The sequence below is a fragment of the Haemaphysalis longicornis genome, unplaced genomic scaffold, assembly GCF_048455015.1.
Source record: "Haemaphysalis longicornis isolate Haplotype H1 unplaced genomic scaffold, Haemaphysalis longicornis Haplotype H1 scaffold_6, whole genome shotgun sequence".
In the NCBI taxonomy this organism is placed as follows: Eukaryota; Metazoa; Arthropoda; class Arachnida; order Ixodida; family Ixodidae; genus Haemaphysalis; species Haemaphysalis longicornis.
In genome coordinates this window covers 67,971,094-67,992,019 of record NW_027526407.1, presented here as the reverse complement: position 1 = coordinate 67,992,019, position 20,926 = coordinate 67,971,094, and the positions used below count along the sequence as shown (strand labels likewise).

General features: G+C 44.0%; 1 long non-coding RNA gene across 1 annotated transcript in view; it reads left to right on the top strand.

The window, feature by feature from the left end:
- LOC144141621 (uncharacterized) overlaps positions 1–20,926 on the top strand; it is a 550,618-nt gene that overhangs the window by 362,463 nt on the left and 167,229 nt on the right. The gene's annotated exons all lie outside the window — the stretch shown is intronic.

Sequence of the window (20,926 nt, the reverse complement as noted above, 5' to 3'; positions counted from 1 at the left end):
GAAATTGTAGTCAAGTGTAAACAAGCGAGAACAAAGAAAGTTAAGCGGCGAACAGTATGGGTGCAAGCCCCTATGTAAGTTAAGTGTTAGACTTACTCGTTTTAGTACGTTTCTAAGTTTTGTTTCGAATCCTATTCTATGCCATGTGGTCTCTCGGATGCTGTTTGTCTATCACCAAAGTGATGTGGTTGCACACACGTAGGTACCGGTTTCCTGCATAATTAATGAGAATTTTTAGGTAATAAAAAACAAGATCTCCAAGTCCGGATCGACTTCATATCTTTTTGTCTGAAGGTTATTGTAAATTTTATAACCGAAAGGCTTCGCTTTTAGGAATTGGCTGAAGCTTTGTTTTTTCGAGGCAGCCTTTTTTGAACTGACGAAAGTATTCTCAGTGATATAAAAAATTAAATTTCGCTTGATGAGATTTGACGAAGTGTGCCAAAGGGTATCTGAGCCCTGTCGCTGCGGAGTGTGTTGTGTGCCCCGCTCAGAGTTCTTGCCGCTTTATTCGGACTAACTCAGCGTCACCTTCCATTACCGCTGCGCTATAACCGCTCATGAATCAACTGCTTTCCGCAAAACGTAAAACCGCAGCCTATGAAGTTAAAAAAGCCAGAACCCAAATTAAAAAAAAGGTGAAAGTGCGCCGTAAATTGAACTCTCCGCAAAGCAAGTCATTTGTCAGGCTGCAATGTAGATTACCTTGCTCATAATACACTCTGAAAATAGCAATGTATCACCGTGATTTCTACTACGCTTGAATGGTAAGAAAATTGTAGTCTGCGATGCGAAGTCAGCACAATCAATATTGCTAATACCACGGTCATGCATCTGAATCTTCGTGCCTAGAAGCCTGCACATGACCGCAAAAAGACAGGCAATGCGGATTTCACAGAAAGCACTGGTATTCAAAGGTGTCTAGCGTACGCAACTACTCCTCGCAGCTGCAACTAGCTGAAAGTAGGCCTAGGCGTATACTTTACAATAGTACGTGGTTCTTTTTTTCCTCCGCATCAAGTCGGAATTTATGGTTTTGTGACAACTTCACCAACGAAGTTCAAGGGGCACGTAAGAGAAAACCGAAGTTCGCCTAAATAGATAGATTGACACCCGCAGAAAACGAATATACCAGTCTTTCGGGCCATACCTTCAAAATATTTCCATAAATAATAAAAAAACTGATGCTATCAGTCGCCCAGCAGGGAGGAAGTAAATGGCGACTGAGCGGGGTGGCCAAGAGTAACGTGACAAGCAACAGAACGAGAACCGTGGACATAAGCTCTCAAAAAACACATAAAATCTTTCTTTGCACGTTCACTTTCGTAAGTGACAAACAATAATGGATGTGGAGGTACAATTTGAAGCCGTGTCGACATTCGCAAGCTGCAAGCCGTGGCGCTGGTGGCGGTTGCGATTCTTTTTGTAGGTTAGGCGCAGTCACATGTCTGCTATGTCCTGGTTTACATCATGGCGGCAAGCAGCGCGTCGTGTTGCCCAACGGTTTCTACTCCCGCCTACGTTTTCCACTCATCCTAATTGCCTTTTGCCACACAAACCCTTTTCTCAGACCCACGCCGGCTGCCAACTCGGGGCCGCAGAGTACACAGCTTCCGTTATCGCTACGCCCCAGGCGAACCCGGAAACTCCAGAATGCTCCCGCAACCCCCTACTGAAAAAAAGAACTACAAGCTGCAGTTACCAAGAGAGGTTTTTGGCAGCTAGGGACGCGAATAATGTGATACTTTCTCGGACATATTCGTTTAGTGTTCTTGTGATCCCCATTCAAAGTAGTTGTTAACGCTGCTGGCAACTGGACGGACCGATTGATCCCTGATGGGGATGATCGGCCATGAGTGTAATTCCTTTATTCCTTTCAATGATCTCTACAGAAAAAGTTCATTTTCGTTGTCATTACGGCTGCACAAAAGAGAATACAGCGTATTTCGATCAACGCGCAAACATTTTTGTTGACAAACATCAGTGAGGGCGCACAAATGTTTATGCGTATGGTTGTATGCGCGACTTGTTTTTAGCTAAAGAGAGTGTGTGCCGTCGCCGAAACAACACCTTAGTTGCATTTCTCCGAGGCTTTATTTGTGGGATGGTATACGAGCGCCTCTATCTTATATTCGTCATATAATTCCGGATCTACCAGTTTCCAGGATTCGGCTTGTTCTTTAATAAAGAAGCGTCACTTCTCGCCCTGGCACTCGCCCGTTCGCGTAAAGTTTATCGATGCAGTTGCACAAAAACCTACCCTCGGGCGGATTTCTTCCGCGCGAACGCCAACTTGAAAGCTCATCTCCTGGGTATAGAATTTCACGGGTTATTTAATACTAGGCTGTTTTGTTGCAGCGGTTGTTTTTCAGTCGTGCTGACGGACCTAGCTGTTGAAGTGCTGATTACGGGGCTCCGCTTCCGAAGGAGTCTTCGAAAGTTCTGTGACGTAGACGCCAAACTAGGTCAGTCTTGTCCCCTCCAGACATGTTTCGACCGTTTCCTGGGGTTTTAAAGCAATGTTAAAACGGTGAGATGCCCTGAGCCGGAGGGCTTATTAGCTTTTCGGATAAAAAAACCGCCACTCGCTGAATCATCGGACGCCGCGTGGGTAACGGGGCTGTTTCTTTTGAGAGTTCAGTATTTTAGTGTGTTTTCCAGAGACTACCAAGAGCAGTTCGTGTTTGAGAGCTCTGTTTAGTCGCGCATGCGTTGTGATACTGGGGACGCACAAATGGGGACGAATACACGCCGATAAAAAGTACCCCGTATAGTACGCTTGTGTAAGCTGTTGCTGGAAATTATTATTAAATTTTTGAACGCCCGCTGTATCCCCTCGTCCTACCGATCTTTATTCTTGCAACGGCATTTGAGCATGGTACTGCGCTCTTCCGCTGGTCTGCCGGTTATAATTACAAGTTGTCGAGTGTTCAGTCTCTACTTGAGTTGCTAGAATATTTTCGTTAATGTACTTCTGAGCCGAAGTATTACATACCAAACATCGGTACGCGGCTTGTAATCGTCGGGAGAAATCTGGATCATACGTAATCCTATCGCAAATGTTTCTGTAGGGAGGCCCGTTATACACATTTCTGAAGCACGGCAAAGATTTACTAATGCAGAGAACTTCCCATTCTGCAAGGATTATCTCGTAGCAGCAAAAAAGGGATTACTTACCGAAGTCCCAACATAAAAGAACGGGGTGAATATTCAGTTTGCAGAAACAATTCCAGGTGCTTCAGAATTCTAAGCTGTTTATTCCTGCTAAGTGTTCCCGTAACAATTGCTGTGGAAATCTAAGCTCTTCAAGCACAGTAGGGTTTATGTAAGCCTGTGGGTGGGAATGGCATTGTTTCCAGTATAATGTTGTGCCGGAGAAAGTCCTGATTGCAGTTCTGTCGATGACGATGAAGGATACTGAGAGTCAATGTTTAGAATACCGGAAAGAAGTGCATCATGTGATTCATTTGTGTGCGACACTCCAGTACCTAATTTGATGTCATGAATTCGATTCCAACAATTACGGAAGGCATTATTTATAGTGTATTCTTGACGAGAAAAATGAGCCAGCGGGCACCATTGGCCACACCGTAAGAGAACCTGTGAATGCAAAAGCAGAAAATCACGCTGTTACATGTACAAGGGAAAGGTTGCAGTCTTTGAAAACTCTCGTAGGCGAACATCATCATAAAGTTATAAAAGTAACTTGATGTAATAAAGGCGTCGCCCCAGAAAATACTGAACTGTAACAAAATGGGTTTAGCGTCGTGCGCCCGAGTAAGATAGCCGTACACAAGCACAGGGAATTGCAAAGAACGTTAAGACCACAACCTCGGTTGCTATTTGCTCTCAAGTTTTCAATTACGCGGGAGTACACATATACACGCAAATTCACACTCCCTGCCCCAGCCAACTCACACACCCATATGCGCAAAAATAGTTAAAGCCCACATGCTAAAGAGGTAACAGCAAAAATAACAAAGCATTTTCACTTGAGGAGAGTGGTTTTTCGAGCCTACAGTCCAGCTTCTCCTCTTCCCGAAAGACCAGACAAAAACACGGCGTTGATAGTGGTATCAAAGTTCATATTGCGCTGCTATGGAACTGAAAATGATCGTGCCAGGATTGATGGAAATGAAACCGAGAACCAAGAGGACGTTGTTTCTGGCAAGAACGGCGCAGAAAACGAGAATGCTCAGCTGCTGCAGTGAGTCGAGGAGACATCACGTATTCTGCTTGGACGTCTCAGTGAGACGTTTTTGTGCACTAATATACGTGCACTATGCGCACTAATACAATAATGAAAACAAGTATGATTAGCGGATATATATTACTAAAGACAACTTCAAACGTTTGCTGAGCCGAAGTAACCTGGAGGTTACCTCACTAAAAAAATTTGTTGTGCTGGCCGGAAACAGAGTAGGGGTTTAGTTTCTCCGAAAGGCGCCGTTTATGCAAAACAGTATCTTTTTCAAGTGAGAAGACGAGCCTTTAGCTAGAGCCTTCAGTTTTAAAGTGAACCTTTCTGGGCTTCACCTGTGCCGTACATTATGAATCCTTAACGCGGTACAGGAAACGCAACTCTGCACAATTGAAAGCACCTTAATAAGAAAACGCTTCCCCTGGTCGCAATCGAACCTCGGTCTAACGCGTAATGAAGCCGACGTGTATTCCTTGTTTTCTTTATTGTCTGATTTGGATTCAATTGTTACACGCTCACACTATAGATTGATGTCACTAACCACCCTGTCATACTTCAAACTGGTAGCTAATATTTCTCTAATTCCATCACAATTAGGTCATCCATAATACTCACCACATCATTATGCTCCTGCACGGCGTACTCTTTCCTAAGAATACAGATATTTTTAGTTAAACAATTACCCACAGAAATAGCTTCGACGTCGCTGTTTTCTACAGTCATTCTGTTGCTCTAATGGAGTAAAATCCATGTTGGAAAAAACATCGTACGGCATGGTATCGTGTTCTATGTAAAGGTGGCGTATTCCATAATTTCATTCCTCACCAGTACCGTCTATCGTTACGCCGAAACACACAGCAAGAAACGCGACGTTCACAATATCGCCTCCAAAAACAAACGCTGCCCGTGGTCGGAATAAAACGTGGGGGCCTCGCCTTATAGACCCGACGTCAATTCGAGTGCGTCATTCCAACACGGTTGAACCAGTGCGGATTTTGTACTTTGACGTTGACTCGGGCTGCATGAAAGAACGCTTTTTGTTTTCGTTATCTTTTTGTTCAAAAAGGGGGCTTCTGACTTTTTTACGAAGCTACACCCTACTTACAAAGCCTTTATTGCCAAACGCCTTCTTTGGCTAAAGCCAAGCCTAAATCGTTCACCAGCTTTCAGTGAACACTGCTCCTGGATTGTTCCAGAGAAAGGTAGTTAGTAGGCTAAAAATGCAAGCCCTGTGAAAGCGTCTTACAGTAAATTTAAAAATGCATATAATTTTAATGGGAGGTGATATCGATGAACACCCTGAGCCTTTATTTAATGGACCTCTTGTGTGTTCAGGTGATAGCAGCCTGCTCTCTTATCAAAGGTGGAGAAATATACGTAGCGGTGAGAAGATGCTCACGATGATAACAGGTTCTGAGCACCATAACATTTACCTTACAATCACTTATACTCGTGGTTACAACACACTACTTCCTTATAAGTGTACTCTTTTGTTGTTTCAGAACGGCGATAATGGCACTCTAGCAACGCGGACACAGTAGCTACATTCTATGCCTCTCGAACGTGTACTAGCCACAGTTTGATTTAAAAATCATTTTTCAAAAGACGTGAGATTGTATATTAAATATCGTGGCTCCTGATTTCTGACAAGATGTGCCTCGTTATGCCATTTTTTTCAGAAGTGTATAGTAAAAGCTGCATTCATAGAGAACGAATTTGACTTTTAAAAATCATCATGCATCTGCCCAATGCGACGTAAATGTTTGTTTCCTTTCATGCCCACCTCCCACGCCCTTCCTATTACTTCTGCTCCTCTCACAATAAATACGGTGGAGGTTCGCTCAGGCCAATTCAACTTTCCGCCGTTTCACTGCTCCCACTACATCTACGGGAACCTTTAGTTAGTTCTTCACTTCTTGAACTGCCGCCACGAGGCCTAAAGTGTGGTGCGAGCACTCTTTCGGGCAAAACTGTTATGAACGCGTATTTTTTACTTTCTGTAAAAAAAAGAAGCCGATAAGTATTTTAAGTTTAAAGAAGTCTGCAATATCACCTATGTATTGATGTGTTGCATGAAACATGCTTAAAGATCAACATTTATTAAACAATTGTTAAATATCGTTAAACAGAAAATTTGTGGACAGAAATAAAGCGCGATTTAGAAATTGGTGGTTTTGAAAAATGTAGTTTGCGTGAATTTCTGGTTCAGCAACATCATTAGCTTTGGCTGGGTGGATGAATCGAGCGGTAGACAGGCAGACAGAGTAAAATAATACAGTTAAGAGACAGAAAAAACAGTCTTTAATAAGAGAGTATATTGTGTTTCTCGTCGGAACGTCAAATGTAATTACTGCCCGGAAAAATTTGTTTCGTCGGACGAGATTCGTTCTCCGGCACTGTCCTATGTTTGAGTTGGTTTCGAAAACCTGGACTCATTCTCCTGCTCTCTCTGTCTCTCTTCCAGTCTTTTTATCTCGTTCACACTCAATATGTATGCGCGGAATAGAAAAACAACCGAGGTGAGAAAATGAGTGGTTGCCTCATCTGCAGGAAAGGATGAATGTAGACAGTGCCGAACTTAGCAGAAAAAAGGGAGAAATAATCATTTTTTCAGCACCCTGTGCACACCGAAAATGAATCCCAATGTTGAAAATTTCGTTTCTGTTGCAGACAGAATGAGGCGAACTCAAGGTTTCTGCACTTCAGAGTTTGCATGGTCCTTTACCAGTGTACGACCAAGAAAATTATTCTACGGGAAGCAAGGAAGATGCAGTCGCATAGCTGTCTGACGGTTGCACTCTGAAGATTTTGGATGTTCCATGCGCCTAAACTTCTGGTGCGACGAGGAGCAGCCAAATTTATTTTCCTTCAGTGGCATAGCACCGTAATTAGCCTCTCTTGTCACGAACGTGGTAGGCCTACATTTTTAAATTTAGATTCAGGGGCGCAGAGTTTTCAAGCTGGCTGGCTCGTCTGAAGGCTGGAGCCTCATCGTTCAACACTGACCCAAGGCCTGAACTGTACAGTTGCAAACTTTGAAACAAGTGTTGCCATTTTGGCATTTGGAGAACTCTTTCACTACATGCCCGTTTTGCTAAAATGACATAAAAGAGATATCCTCCCGACAAGTGTTAAGGGTATGCGTAGCACAAAATTACTCAATCTCATGAAAAATGCAGCCACGTGAAATCCCTATGTCGTTTGGACTGTACGTGGCCTCGCTAATGCGACAACAGAAGGGAAGTGAAATGCAAAAAAAAAGAGAACGGCAAATCAAACCATGTGCGCGTTAAGCCACGCGCGAAAGTGTGTTTTGTTTTTTTATTGATGAGATGTGCATAAATGAAGATACAAAACGATGTCCCTGAGCGAAGACCTGATATTGGATCTCGTCCAGGTAATGTCATAAACGATCGCACACTATAAAGGAGTCAAAACCCAAACAAACCAACGAGAAATTATCAATAAACAAAACTTCAGAAATAGTAAAAAATAACTTGGACCAAACATAAACACTAGATGCGGCTGTTTTGAACTGCTGCCTTAGATTTGCGTACAGAAATGTTACACTTTTTACACATTTGACAGGTTTTAGACTATTTTTGTGAAATCTTCAGGGCTACTTGCTACCCGATGACACATGGGTTTATGTTTAACTGCTTTTTTCATTCTGCGTGCACTGCATGAAACAACGCAGGTGTGATCTTTGAAACTGTCCAATTCATTTCTTTTTGTTGAGAAACAGATGAATATATTTGCCTCCTAGCCCCTCTTGGATAATCCTCGTTGGTTTGGCAGTTCGTACAGGTAAATAAATAAATAAATAAATAAATAAATAAATAAATAAATAAATAAATAAATAAATAAATAAATAAATAAATAAATAAATAAATAAATAAATAAATAAAAATAGAACTAAATAAATAAATGAAAATAACTAAACAAATGAATAATGGATAAATAAATAACAGGTTTATTCACTCGCATACGTATTCACAGACATAAAAAAATCCTGCAAAACTAGGTATAACAAGTTCCGCCGTGAATGATTAATTCAGGAGAGTTCCCTTCAATAAACTTGCACAGTTTGTAAAGGTTGTCGTATTCCTCAATCGTGCACAGGGTGATAACTTACGAAAAAAATCTGACTGAATGTGAAATAATTATCAAAGCTCGCTAGAGGACACTGTAGCAAAGAAACGAAGTGCACAAGCTTTCTCATTTTTTTTTCTTTTGAGCCAGAACATTGTCTGAATACGAGAATAATCTGCAGATCGGCAGGTTCATATCATAACATGTTGCAAAAAACGCGGTAGTACAGAAGGCTTACGGTAGAACACAGGGAAAGGGGTCGCGAAGAAGTGCTTGTCCACTTAAATTCTCTCCTCTTCGTGTGTACTTTCACGTTTTTCAAGTAAGTTGCTTAACAAGCTGTTTTGGCATCAGTAGGGTCGTTTTTTTTATTCTGTGAGGGAATTAAGAAGGAATGCTTCAAGTACTTTTACTCCTCGTCTTGAGTTGGTAAACGCTCAACCTTATGATTCCTTTCTTTTTATTATTTTCCTTCACGACAAGTGTTAAGTGCCATTTTAATTATCGTGGTCACAAACAGACAAATATATTTCTTGGGGATGCCTCGAGGCCTCAGGGTTGAAGGAGTGGGTTAATAATGTCCGGCCATGGCTGCCTCCCAAACGAAGTGCCGCAACGCGGCCAACGTATCTTGGCGCCGACCACGTTTGCCTGACCCAGTCCTCATAGGAGAGGACCCAGGCAGGACGATATTTTGCGCGAAGACGATCTAGTGCACCGCAGTACCAAACGAGATGGCAGGTTGTTGGGGTCACGTCTGCTTTGCAGGTGAAGCATCGGACTGGTCTGGGAAACGCAGCTTTGGAATCACCGTTGTGGAGGTTGCATTCGCGGGATATCGGTTGGGGCGGGTAAATCCTCCTTCGAGCAACCACGTCGTCTTTATAAGCCTTCTCCAACCGGGTCGGGTTTAGGAACACCTAAGCACCTTGCGGTATCCAGGGGGTGTGGGTTCGTCGCATCGGAGAATATTCAGAATTTCTGTACGGCGGCGCTCGACATATGGATTACCAGGCAGCGCAATTGGTCTTACATTCAGTATGATCTGGGAGTGGTGTAATGAAGACTCGCTCGCAAGTGCATGAGCTTTCTCGTTTCATGGGTGCACTTTATGTCCAAGATTCCAGCGTTCCGTTACGAGTACCCCAAAGTAAGCCCTGAGGGCCTCGCATATATGTTTGGCAGCGTGGGCGGTTTCACCACCCTAATAATTACAAATCCTTCATAATTACGTATATTCCTTGCAATGCCGTACAAATATCGCAGCTATGCGAGAAATTGCATAAAACATTTGTGTCCGCTAAAAAGGCTGAGAAATAGAAAAGTAACGCACAATGATCAGTATAGGCGTCGAACGAACCCCGGCCCCGCTGTCCTTTCCATTCATTCGGCACTGGAAGCAGACATAATGGCGACAACACACTTCGAACCAATCAATGTTCACTTGCTCCCTTCTTGTAACAGTACCCTTAAACTGGTAGGAAGAACTCACTCGCGGTTCCCGGTACACTATGACAAAATGTGGCACCACGCTTGCCAAGTTCAGGTTCCCTTTTAGCGTTCGGTTCTGCTTATTTAACAATGCCCTTCTGTAAAATTTTGCCCGCCTTCTGTAGCCGTTCGTTCTGCCAAGCTAACGGCGTTAGAAAACGAATGACATCCACAGTAGAACTGGGCGTTTTATGATCAAAACGGGAACATATCATGCATATTTATTAGAAAACGTGGAGCATTCCAAGTCGCGTCCTCAGGAGGGCTCCCACTCTAATAAAGCTGCTAATTCGTCAACAGCCTTTTTGAAGAGGCCACGGACCCTGCCCAATAGTTTTTTTGACAACTGAAACATTTACACAACTCTAATTTAGTTTTTTTGTAGTATGGAAAACGCCGTGTCGATAGGTAGCATTTACAGAATTGCGTGTGGAAGCTATTCGTTATGTGAAACGGCAGTCTTATTTCCCATCAATGGTAATAGGGCGGATGAAAAATCAAGATCGTCTGGCGTTGACCAACACCAACTTCTTTGGTGTTGAAATATCAGAAATCGAAGCATCGATTAAATTAAAAATTGTCGAGTACGCGTGTATTTCGGTTTGTGTGATTAGAACTCTCTCAAGATCACTAGAGTGCTGGTTTGGGCCAGTTGGTATATAGGACATTCGAAAAGGTTGGCAGCGCTTACACACACAAATATAAAGAGAGAGAAAAAAACAAATTCCGCAAGGGGGCCCTGTGCGTGTTCACTCTGTTTGTACTTGTCTGTGTCAACTCTACCAAACTTTTGCAATTTCCTACAAGAAGGGTAAATTAAAGATTTTACAAACCTTGCTGTGAAGAAGTTTATTCTAGGAAAATTCTTATTTTAGTCTAATATTTTTACGCTGCCAACTCCGTTAATTTCATGTAAAATCCCTAAATCGCAGTCTGAGGGAAAAAGCCACCGTCAAGCGGAGTCTACGTCCTTCTTCCCTATGTTCGTGAGGAGCGCTTGACGCCCAAAATTTACTCCAGACTGGAGCGGTCGTAAATGCCCATTTTAACAGGGAAGAAGGAATTATCTTAGAGTGGATAGGGATGACCTTCTTTGGGTGCAGGCCCGTATGATAAGCAATCCATGTTGAAGCTTCCACATGCAGTTTCCGCAGTTGTCGAAAAAGCCTAGGGGTAGGACTATAATACTTTCGTGCTTACAACTTCTCGGAGTTGCTGACGCGTCGTCGGAGATGTTTGTCGGAGATGCAGCTGTCGGAGATGTTTGTCGGAGATGTTTGTCGGAGATGTCGGAGATGCAGCCAATTAGAAAGTTAGCTATCAAAATCCTTCTTGAACTTACAAGAAATATTGAGGGTCAATTGGGTTCTTGTCGTGTTCTTTCCGTTACTATGACTATGACTCTTCTGCGATAACCTCGTTAAGGCTACATCTAGGCACAACGTTATGCAGCCGTAAGGCTGATATGTATAACCTGGCAAGCCACGCCAGATTCAATGAGTGTGTTGTTGAGTTTTCAAGGTAACATCCACGTTACAGCTGAAAATGTTACGTTAGGCCTAACATGATGCTGACACATTCCCCCGATCGCATTGAAGGTTTCAGTGGATGCTCTGCAGGTTTCAGTGGCTGTGGAATGATAGCTCTGTTAACGTAACCGGGCGTGTATCCGCATTCCCATCACGCAGCAAGCTCTCCATAGTCAGAAAAGCTTCTGAAATATGGAAAAATACATTTTCAGTGGCTGCGTTTAAGAAACTCACAATGCCGGTTGTCTTCATTACAATAAACAACATCGTTTAGAATACGCGTCATACAGTTTTACGGATCCGTTAAAAAGACAACCTAAAGTCTTGTGAAGATTATTCAACACCAAAATTACCAATTTCAATTTCTGTGATTGTTAAATCAGCAAAATAGCTTCTGCCAACAGGGGCCTTTTTTCACCAAGCTACTTTTTAGCTTCTGGCTCCTGCTCCAATCCTGTAGCCGTTAAAACTCCAGCCTGATAGCCTGCAATGATGTCGTCATCATAATCATAATCATCATCATCATCATCATCATCATCACTGCCATTTTGGTTTTTTCCACTGCAGTTCACGACCTCTCCCCAAAGACCTCCGGCCACGTCCATAGACTTCTAGCTAAATACACCCTTTGCCCCCGAATTTCGTAGTTCATCCCTTCACTGAGTCCTTGGCCGACCCTCTTGGCAGCCACCCTGCAAAACTACAAATGCAAAATATTTACGGTGTACGAAATTAAGTCTAGTTATAGTCATTATACAGTTATGCTATCTTGCCCGTAGGCCTCCTCTTCTTACCAAGATTTGTTATCACGTAATTGCATTTCCATCCCGGGACCATATGCTTCTTATCTCCAGCCCTCCTGTACTGTGCTGCCATTAGCAGATCGCTCCCTGAAGATGCCCGACTCCCTGCTGCGTTCACCGTCCGGCCACACACCCATCCAATAAATCTTCCCTCATCTTACTCTTTGAGGCCCCGAGGCTGGTTCACGAACAAGGACGCAAAGCAGCATCAGTCTGCTTATTGCTAGTAGTGCCTCCCAATTCCTTACAAAATAACGTTGAAAGCCCCTATACGCCTACATTATCTCTGCGTTGAGAACTGACTTCACCCTATTGCTTTACTTCCCAGAGAATATTGATTATATATAATTTATTAAAATATAAGGGCCAAATGTAAGGGTCTTAATAGTGCCTCACATGCACGTGATGGTGACTTTACTACATTTATTGTCTTCGACCCTTGTAAACCGTATGAAGTGAACGTAAAAAGAATGAATTTACAACAAAGTTCCTCAGAAGCTATCACAACCCCTCCCCGTCAACGCTCAGACAATAATAAGTTTAAAAAAAGCGATCTTTCTTGTGATCATAATCTCTCGACAAACGTTCTTCAACTGTCCTGTAAAAAAACTTCAATGGAAACTATGACTGCGTTTGACCTATCTGGATGCTTGACTGAAGCCTTCTGAAGGCTAGAGTTCCGTTTGGTCATCTTTTTCTGAGCCTTTGTTGAGACTATGTGCACAGGCTGAGACGCGTGTATCGAAAGCCAATGTGCGAATTGTTTCACCGATGTACATGACATGCCTTTTTATTTGTATGCGCTGCGCGGACCGCGTACGCATAAAGGCATGACGGGGGGGAGCAGGGAGAACTTTCTGTGTTAAATGACATACCCCTTGTTTCACAGATATTACTGATTTGCTTCGACGACCAACGATTCCTTTTTTGGTGAAAAATAAGTGTTGCTCTTTAACGGTTCGCGTTTACTTTTTTTTGGTGAGGTTTAAACAGAACGTTACTGCTCCCGTAGCGAGGCGGGCACTTACTGGATAATTGCCATATTCCTGATATCCTAAGGAGATTCGCTCTCACGTACGTCACAAAGGTTGAAAGTCCGTGATCAATGTTTGTTTTGGCGTCATGTTAGTCGGCGACACTCAGAAAAAAAAGAAAAGCAAAGCCCTTTCATCGGTAGCCACGAACCTCTCTATCCTAGTGTTTCTCTGGGGTACTGCAATCAGGTAGTTTTGAAAGGTCCTCTTACAGTCCCCCAATCGCCATCAATAATATTAGTAGCTGTCCTGTCCTTTTGCTCGAAGAACCTCTGCGCATTGTTGTACCCTGTTAAACAAATGTGCGCGGGTACTAAGAAAAAAATGCAATGTTGATGTTGGTTCAAATGCAATAAGAAACACTTTAAGAAAACGGAGACAGAAATAACGCTGCACTGCCAACTGAAGTTTATGGCTTAAAAAGTTGTGAGATAGAAAGGCGAACATCTATTCGTAGAATTTCACAGTAGCTTCCAACTCACAATACTACGAAGAGGACGCTTGCTTATACCTTTTTGGGTCCCAGCGTATTACATACGTGCATGCATTTTTTGTAAATGTTCACAGACTGGCGGAGATTTGAACTTAAAGCGGAAATCCAATGCCCTAATGTACTCCAAAGAAACGTTCCTTCGGGGCGATCAAAGTAAAAAACGCTAGCAAGAAAGGCAGTGCTAGAAAAATTTGAAGATCGGATTCTTAAAATCAATATTAAGGAAGGCTCCATTTAAAGGTTGCTGCAGAATAAACGTATATTTTTGCCTGCAACCACACACCTTACAGAATATCCACCGATAGAAGTATCGACCGTGAAATTGGATAGCCGTGACTACCAACTTCGAGCGACAACAGTTCGCCAAGGGCCATTTCCGTCACAGTATATCCCCTTGGAAAAGCCCTCGGTGCTGTATTTCGAAGCACGGCCCGCTTATGGCAACCAGAGGTTCTTACGTTTTCCAGGTGACCTCCATCTTTTAACTCGTGTTTATTTTTTTAGACCGAGAGCACACTTCTGTTTTTTTTCTTCTTCAGATAGGATAGAATAAGGTGTTAAGGTTACATATAAAGTTTATTTACAGGCAACTCTAAAGCCGCCAGTTACGCAAGCGTATGCTCCAAAAATGCGTATTCATGGCATCAGACGTGTGAGTTCCGAGAGGCACATGGACCTGTTTTATTCTTACACTTAGTAATATTGGGGACCTGTTCTTTGAGACTCTGAAAATATTCGTATCAATGGCAACATCTGCAGCAACGCTAGAACGATCGTATCAGAAAATTCTTAAATAACCGCTTCCGGAGGGAACAAGTCGATAAAATTATAGCCTTTATGACTTATTCCCTAGGGAAATATTCATTTTACAATCGGATTCGTGCCATCAACAGGACACTTTCACCGGGATGTCCAGGACATGTCCGAGGCTTAAGAAGATTAGAAATAATTGTTCTTTTTAAGCTGTGAAGGTGGTTAGACTGCGAAGCTATAAACGAAACCCACCACAATGACCTATGCGACGTCGCTTGAATTGACGCACATGACTCTACAAAGACTGAAACCAGAGGCGACCGATCGCAGCAGTGAAGGCAGAAAGAAAACGGAGAGGAAAGTCAAGAGAAGGGTCAGGAGGAAGACGGCACCCGCGGCTATGGCGGCATCTGTCTCACTGCCTCCCCTCACTTTTGTTTCATGGGTCGCCGCGAAAGAGCCCCCTCACCTTACCCAGACGCTTTTCCGTTCGCGTTAATCCAAACCACGTGAACGCCGTTATCATAAATTATGCGGTATGCGTTTCACACGAGGGTTTCGAATGAACGCAGGTGGTAGACCCGTCGCGGTGGTCGTTGTGTGCACCGTCTGTCTTCCCGGTTCCTCGTGTAGTCGGTAAGACGACAGGTTGTCGCTCCATTACTCTATTCGCGTGGAGGTTCGATCCCTGGCTGCCCCAGTAATTTCTTTTAATTATTCGTGGCAGCTTTGTGTTGACGCCGACGGACGCGACCGAACCCTTGGCTGGTAGAGGTATACCACTTCGCAGTAAAATAAAAAAAAATAGGCGAACAATTAGGCGCACGCGATGACTCTGACAGTCCTCTGCTGGACCAATGTTTATACTCCTCTGGCAGCCAGCACTCTCGCTGTACAAAACATCGTCTGGCATGCACGGTACAAAACACTGGAGTGGTCGTGGTAATATAATTTCTAGCGAGTAGCTGGTAGCATTCAGTTCATTTTAGTGAAATCCTGTGCCAGCTGAAACCGCGTTTACCTCTAAATTTTAATGTAGTAATCACTCTGCATTTTATGAAAAAAAGTCTCACCCTTATTGACAATACGGAGCTGAGTGCATAATCAATACGAACCATTGATGATCCTCCTTGTAAACACTTCATTGTGCTCGTAGCGCGCAATTTTTCTTCCATGCCAGCAATGATTAAACCATTCTTCTGTAATAAATAGCTACGATTGATTCGATTAACTTTTCAATCCCTCTTTTGAGTGGTGTCTTAGGCCCGAATTTTAAAAGCTTCCTTACCTTACCCCATTTCCTCACCTTACTGAAGAAGCCCTTCATGCTCCCTTACAGTGGGGCGACCTTGCAGCTCCGATCCTCATTTTTGAAGCCTCCCTCAACCTCCCTTAACAAAGGGCGCCCTTACTCCCGTCAAGGAAGCCATTCGTGCACATGGGTGCGAGGGTAAGCGTAATTTGTTCTTAAAATGGGCCTTATTAGCCGTGATATGCATGCAATTTGTCGTGTTTTACATTTATACGGGCATATAGATTGAATGTTTGCTTATTTCGCAGTTCTTGAAACAAGTTGTACCGGTGGGTTACTACAGTTGGTCGTAAGCCAAATCTAGTCTGGCAACAGTCTAACGTTGATTTTTGTGAACATCGCATTTACCGTCGAAACGTGCGAACCAACGTTTTGTGCGAGCGTAGCGCCAGTATAACCATGCCCGGGAAAGTGGATTACACTGAAGAAAAAAAAGAACTTCTCCAAGAACTGGTACGAAAATACAAAAACTTTGTAGGGTGCAAGAAGTGTAACGCCGTGTCGCTGCAAGCGAACCCTAAAGTGTGGAAGCGGCTTTGCAACGAATACAACATCATGCCCAACATGCGCCCGCGGAATGTAAAACAACTCCCCGTCATTAGCGTTTCCTCTTCGTTGCGTTTGGCTGCCGCACGTACTTTGGAAACAGGCGCAAGCACACCGCCTGCGTAACTTCCCAGAGCACATTGCTGACCATGGGCTGCGAAACGTTGACGAGGTCGCGCGACCACCTTTAACCGTCAAAAGAAGTTCTAATTGCGAGATAATAGGTGTTAGTGCGATGAAAAATCGTGCTAGGGATCGTTATCAGCGCTTATTTAAAGGCGGCGATCTGATATCTTCCGGGATGCTAACACTACGCTGACCGGCCGCGGAGGTTCGCTGGTCCGACCGGTCACCGCGGCGCACGGTGCGCCGAGCGGCCGCGCTATCTGCGCGGAAGCATCGAAACATGCTACGGCAGATGTCTCGGTCACCGATCGCTCAAACTGCAATTATAGCTGAAATAAACTTTCACATGCGAGAAAGGGGATGATAGTGTGGTGAAAAGTTGTGTTAGGGATTGTCATTCGCAGTTGCACAGATAACGGCGATCAAATGTCCGCCCCGATGCTAAGCCGAAAGTTCCCAACACCTGAACCGACCCGAGGAACGCAAGCCGGTTGCGGGCTGTAAGGGACTCGCCGCACGAGAGCGCGTTGCGTTTGGGTTCCCCTAACGACTTGGGGAGCTGCCTAGTAACTTGAGCAGCGGCGGAAACGGGGCACCCCTTCTGTCTGAGTTCTCGCGCAGGCAGAGTTTCTCCAGCATTTTAATCACTGCTGCCTTGAAGAAGCGGTTGCGGAATGAAAACTCGTCGTCGCTGTACAGCTCCATCGGGTTGAGGTGGTCTTGCGGCTGCCTCATCGTGAGGGACGGATACGGACACGTCGCCGCACATGAAGTCGTCCACCCGCAGGCAAAACCGTGCAAAGTCCGCCCAGCTGTCGTACGGAGCAATAAAATCGGACGCCATAGCCGTCGCGTTCCTCCCGCAACACCGCCGGACCGAGCTCCAAGCGTTCCGCGCGGCCTAACGAGGCGTGTGCAAAGTGCTGCCGAGAAGTGTGCGTCCAGTTGAAAGAGCGGGGTAAGGTCGCATCAAGGTAGGCCGCGAGCTACCTTGCAGTAAGAAGACATGAAAGGAGTGTTTCGTAAGGACGCCTCAGTAGGGAACGTTCCAAAATAAAACTAAGGCCTCCTTACGAGTTCTAAGGCGACCTTAGTAAGGTAAGGAAGGTTTTAAAATTTGGGCCTTAATAATTCAGCGGGTATTAAGCTGCTGGGACCATTGATTTCTGGAGGGCGACCTTTGTAGTGCTCAGTAACTGCTCCCCTAAAATGTGAACGGCGGAAATGTGACCCTGCCAAGGATTGCGTTGGTAGCGTTACATGCTTTTCGTATGAGCAGTTTTATTTTCTTCAATATTGCAGTCCCGGTCCTTGCGTGAGGCCTTCATTGTGTATAAGCAATATCGGGAACGATTAGTCGAAATATTTTAATAAACAGACAATTTTCTGCTTGTGTTTCGAACTCTGTTATATTCGGTCACACGTTCAATATTTCCGTGAAATACGTTTATGGGTTTTATTGAAACATCTATCATTACGTCAGTGGGATGGCAGTGCAAGTCTGATGCCGCAGTTTAAAGCACCTCCTGAGCGGTCGCCACTGGTCTGCCTGCGAAAGACGTCATAGAGTAAAACAAACTGGAAATTTTACTTGGCCGGTGGGTTTCTTTCCGCGGGTGTCTTTCCAGGGATGAACATTTTCGCAGCACTGTTCTTTCCACCTCTCTCGCCACCACCGGCGCTTCCCTCACAGGTTTTTTAACCCTCAGTACACCGTTGCCTCTTCCAGAATTCGTGCGATCAGGCGACAACTGCTGTATCGCGGTTATCAGCAGGATACCCGTGAAGAACAGCAACTTTTCCGATTGGAACGCCGACGTGAGCCAATAACGGTAATACATTATTAAAGGTATCAAAACCTCACCATAGCAAAATCAGCCTTCATAAAAGCTTCCCTGGCTTCCAACTTCACGGAGAGGAAGGGCTCTGGATGCTTCCTGGCCGCTTGGCAATTGCATCACCGGCTTCTTTTGTGAAAGGAAACGAAAGAAATATTCAGATGTTTGCCTACGTACCTTTTTATTCTTTTTTCTTTGAGACAGAGACACCATACCTCTGCTTTGGCCAACGCTTTGGAGGGTGGCGTTGTAATGCCTCATAAGGCACTCGACGACTTTGGCAGTGACTGCCATTTGCGGCGGCTCACTTTTCCGGCGGTAATAGAGGTTGGGGAAAGCTGAAGAAAAGGAAGTATCTTGTGTTAGCCTTCTCAAGCAGAGAAATTGATTCCAGCTACGAGAGAAGCGGTAATCGGGATGGCAACTGTCCTGAGTCACAGAGAGGAAACGAAGCCCCGACACGAGCACGGAATCGCAACGGTTATCGTCTTCCGAGTCTCTTTTGTAGCAGCCAGGGCTTCCGATGTTCCGTGCTATCATTTTCATGTCCACTCTTACGGTTTCGATTCTCGTCGTGGAGCGTTTTTTTTTATCGCAAGCTGTTTTTTTTTCTGACTCTCCTTACGCGCCTTATTACGGGGGAGAAGCGCATTTGCTTTGAATCCTCTATGGCGTAGAGCTCGTCAGATGAGAAGGAACTTTCTTGGTCCACTTTAAACTCTGAAGTGTTCTGCTCAAGTGAACACATAACATTATTTTAAGGGGCAAAACTTTATGAATCCACCCATCTTATTCCATTCATTCGCGTCAATGCGAAGCCTTCTGGGAATTATCGCAGATAATGATTACTTTTCGTTTCTTCTGTGAAAGTCTCATTTGCAATAGGTAACGACTTTGGACCACTGCAGAAAACGCTTCCTACATGTCAATGCAATGTCCAGAATAGTTCTGTGTGTGCGTGGTGCAAACATTTTAGGCTTCAGTTTTTACAGTCTGCATACAAATCAGTTCAGCATGGAATAGTGGTGTATACAACAAAACTGTCAAACACCGGAAAATGCTTACGGCTGGTCGCAGAACCGGGGAAGGATGAAAAGGGATGGGTTGGGGAATGTTTCCGCTTAAAAAGGCATTTTGGATGCCCATAGATAGTTAAAGCTTTTATGGAGTGTATAATCTGTTTCTGTGCGACGACTCTTTGGTCAAGCAAAATAAGTCAAGTAAATTTTCCAATGTCTTGCCTGTGGCTGCATTAGACCGTTAATAAGGGTAATTAGGTTTTTGACTATTTACTGTTAGCGTACAGACTGCGTTTATCCTTATTCGGGCTGAGAAGAATCGCATGCGTTGTTCTAGGCAGCTGAATTACCTACAGAAATCACGCCAAACTTGTTTCAATGTGTTTTAGTGCTACCTCAGTGTTGAAACTTTAAGTTTTCACCATTATTCCGGTCATAACGACTGTTAGCCATACAGTTGCCAATGACAGTGAGACGAACACTGGTGATAATGAAACGATATGTCCTGGCATTTTTTAACTCATTTTATTTGGTTTCGTATAGGTGACTCTGAACGTGTGCTGTTTGTTTTGTGTTATTATAGGCATAAAATTTTTGCTGACCTATTCTCACTCTGCGCCTGCTACCACATAATCATCCAAGCCAGCCTGGCTAGGCAAGACATTGTACAGAACGGTACCTGGACACACGCTGGTTATTTACATTGTCAAGCAACTTCTCTTGAATCATTTAGCAGACGTTATCGGCTTAGCGTCCACATAGGCAAAGAGTAACTCGGGGAACTGCCTTTGACTTGGATGCAGTTGACACAGCCCCAACTTCTCAAACTAGTCTCTGCGATTCCCTTCACCTTTTTTCCTGCTTATGTGAGCTTTCTTTTTGTTCGGTGTTCTTTCTTCGTATCGTAGGCTCTCAGAGGATTATCGATAATCCGAATCGGAGTGGAGGATTTCGCCTTTTTATTCCCCTGCATTTAACTCCGTGTTAAAGAACACGCCGAAGGTTGCTAGGCGGCAGCAGCCGCTGCGCTGGAGGTATACAAGCAACGGAACCTCTTCCTTCAGCTTTCAAGTCTATGTTCGTGTACAGCTTGCGCGTACTGGCTGATAAATAAGGGAAGCTGCAAAATTCCTCGAGATTTTACAGAAAAACCAAGGGGCACTCGCGCTACCGACATACTTGTGACCCGCAGGGGTTTATTTGTAGTTTGATTAGACAATATAGAAGTACTGCTTTCTCCATTATAATAAATGTAATGTTTGGGGTCCAAAGGTCTTAAGCTCTCATTAGGAGACTCAATTGCGCCTTCTGAGTCGCTCCTTGTATTCGAGCTGTTCCTCAGTAATTGAGTAGTCCAAACTTTGCGTTGCGTAAAACTGCAGATTAGAAACAACACAATTGCCTACATGCTTCGGCGTAACAATGACTTCAATATGGGACGGAGGACGCGAGTGGTGGCAAAGCCCTGACAAAAATGGAGATAGAAAACAATAAAAAAAAATTAAACAACAGCTAACAAAATAAACAAGAAGCCTGAAATAGAAATAAAATCATTCCCCGTGTTTGGTTTTTCTTTTCATTTTTGTTATTTCATAGCGACCATCCAAAATGCGTTATCGTTGTGGGGAGAACATAACTCCGAACCACATATGCTTTGTAAGTAGCTTGCTACAGAAAAAAGAGGTACCG